We start from the raw sequence: 3,266 nt of genomic DNA on the forward strand, positions 1-3,266 counted from the left end.
TCATAATGTGTTCTTCACACTTAAGAAAGACAAGTTCTCCAGAGATGATAATTACAACAGCAAGTGGTGCTTTTTTGTATTGTCACTGCAGTGATCAGGACTTTTGTACAGACTCTTAGAATGTTGTACCAAACTGCTCCTAAGTGACTTCAATGATTTGGAATTGTAAATAGATATACTTCAGCAGTACTAATTCAAATGTAACACCAAAACTGTATCCTTGAGTATGTAATGCTGTATTATTTTTAAGTAGACTAAGCTGTTCAATTTCTCCTGGTGTCATATCTGTAGTCTGCATTGAAATATGATTAAAAATCAGAGAGACCAGAGACCTTCATGGCCTTAGGCTTAGTATAGGCTTTTTTAATATAGGCAAAACTGATTTGGAAGAATTATAATATCTGAGTACTTACTAAGTTTACCATCTCTCCTTCTTCTGAATCTTTGTTTTGACCAAATCATAGAATCATAGAATCATAGAATCACCAAGGTTGGAAAAGACCTAAAAGATCATCCAGTCCAACCGTTCACCTATTCCCAATAGCTCCCACTAAATCATGTCCCTCAACACAACATCCAGCATGTTGACATGGAGTAGGAACCAAACGGATTGGATATTTCAAGGCAAAACAGAAATTGGAGGAGTCATATCTCATCCTTTTTTTTTTTTTTTTTTCTTTAATGGAAAAGTTTTTGACACTTTAGCTAACAAATGCGTGGAAGAATTAATTCTATCATTTTTATCTGAACCAAACTTGAATCTTCAGAAACCAGGAACCTGCCCTTCAGTTAGCTACAATTGCAAATAATAAACAAACCAGTTTAGTATAGGGAAAAGGTGAACTTATCCACCACTTTTAGGCTCAATTTCCAGTGGCAAATTTGCTTAAGCAGAACTTAATACTCTTTGCTCTCTCTTCTCATAGGAGTAGGTCCTAAAATTGTGCCTGTTCAACCAGACTCTGGCAGGGAGTTTGATTAATGGTCTTGAACTTAGTATTTTTCTTGTCGGGGGCAAGACATCTAATAGTAGACAAACAGATAAAGCTGTAACCAGAAACTGGAACTGTGTTAGTTAATCAGCATTCTTTACATTGCTGTAAAATTTAAGGGAATGATGGGCATGAAGAAGTCTTCCTAGCAGAAAGCATTTTCAGAGGACATGTGGCTTGCTCAGATTTGTAGGAAGGTGTTGTTAACAACCCTCGGAAATGGAGAATGCTTATTTAGATTGTGGATGGACTCCAGAGAAAGGTTGCTGTCTTTCTGAATGCCCTCTCTCTACTAAAATGATGGTAGCAAGCAGTCTTGGCAATGGGAACAGTTATCTAGAGAATAAATCACAGCCTTGTGCTGGAATCCCTATGCATACTTCTGAAGGACAGTTTAACAGTAAGCTGGAGGTTATGGTATGAATGTCTAAGAGCTCTTATGCCTTGTTGAATCTTCATTTTTCACACATTTTTCTCTTCTCAGTACTGTTGTCCTTTAGCTCTTGTACTACTTACTTCTCTAACCACAGATTTGGGAAAGCTGGGAAAATATGCAACTAAGGGTTTTCTGTCAAGTCCTTGCAAACAGTGTATTAATGTCTAGTTCTGATTATGAGATACTTCATTTTAATTTGATACAGTAAGTAGTGGGAAATGTACGGCTCCTATATTAACTGACATAAACTTCTTAGAGGAAAATCTGTAATGGATTTAATGCACATGTTGATGGAAAGCAACATTTCATTTTGTCAAATTTACAGCTAATGACACTCTCAGAGCCACTTGAACAATGAAATAGTTTTGTAAAAGAAATTACATGAGCTAAATCACCACGTAGGTATGAAACCAGTAAGGGTTCTTTACTGCTCATACTCTGAACCTCTGAATAACATTTTAACTTCATTTTTAAATGCCCATACTGCAAGACTATTTCAGCATCTTCACGTTCAGCTTTTTTATCCAGCAGCAAGAGGGATAATTTGCCCACACAAGCTTTGCAGTTTTATGGTAAGAATAGTAGTAAGAATAGTTTTGCTACTGCAATTACGGGTGAAAATTATTTCTTTTAAATTTGCAAATATTTTCAGTTGATACTGGGCATAAACTTACAGACAGCTATATAATCATTTATATTATCTGCACGAGTATTCAAAGGTCCAAATACTAGCATAAAAAAGGAAAATGCGATGTAACATTCTTGTCTTCTGTAATGTGTAATTTCTCAAGACTCCTATCAACAGCTCTGGTTTTATGATGAGGAGAATTGTCAAAATAGGCAAAAAAGATTTGGTACCTTTTATTGTTATCTGAAATTAATCTTCATGGATATTTTTACGTGCACATTTGTTAAATGCAATAGTCACCTCAGCTGAAACGATTTTCTCCTTTACCTACCCCATATATCTAAGCAGCTAAGGAAAAACGTTTTCATTTGTTTCTGTCTTAGCACAGTAGTTGCACAATATTTTTCATGCCAAAAACTCCCAGAGCTCTCAGTAATCTACTGAAAAAACACAGGAACGTAGTCCAGAGAGGGAAAATTTAGCAAAAAGTATTGGGTAAAACCCTGTTAATAATGTTTCTGCTGTGAAATGATGCCTTCTGTGCCTTTCAGCTGACACTGTTTCCCTTGCCAAATGACTGCTCTGTTTGCACGTGCTGGCTTTCGCCTCTTTAGATATAAAATACTGCTGTGGTTGTATTAATAGTGCAGCCAAATGGTTTAATCTCAGGAAGGGACAAGAAGTTTTTATGTAATTGGATAAGAGTATCTTCTCCTGGCTGAAAGTTTAGGTTGTAGCCATTTATAACTTTCTATTTTCAGCTGAAATCTGAACCCTTGTTCTCTGCATGGAGAATGTTGTTTTCTGTTAATATTCCCCTGTAATTGAGATAGGAAGCTGGATTATGGAACAATATTAGGCCTCTACATTTCTCAGGGTCACATTCACTTATATTATTTTTTTTTCCTTAAAATACTGAAGATGTTCCATATGTCTGTAAGTCTTTTAATATGACTTTGCTATCTAACACTTCATAAACCTGAAACCCAAAAATTGCATGAAATGCAACATAGTAGGAATTTCTGCTACAGATGTATTAAGTTGTTCAGTACTGTTTCTGGATCTCAGAATGTACTGACCTGTAAAATAATAGTAGAAATGGTGAGTACAAAACAAAGAGCTATTTCTTATTTTCCTGAGCACCAGTAGATGTTACTTTCTATGCTTTTCACTGTAGGGAAATTATTCTTTCCTACTACATATAACAAAA

Source organism: Lagopus leucura, unplaced genomic scaffold (assembly GCF_019238085.1).
Source record: "Lagopus leucura isolate 7727_CA_CO unplaced genomic scaffold, USGS_WTPT01 Super-Scaffold_100019, whole genome shotgun sequence".
NCBI classification, from domain to species: Eukaryota; Metazoa; Chordata; class Aves; order Galliformes; family Phasianidae; genus Lagopus; species Lagopus leucura.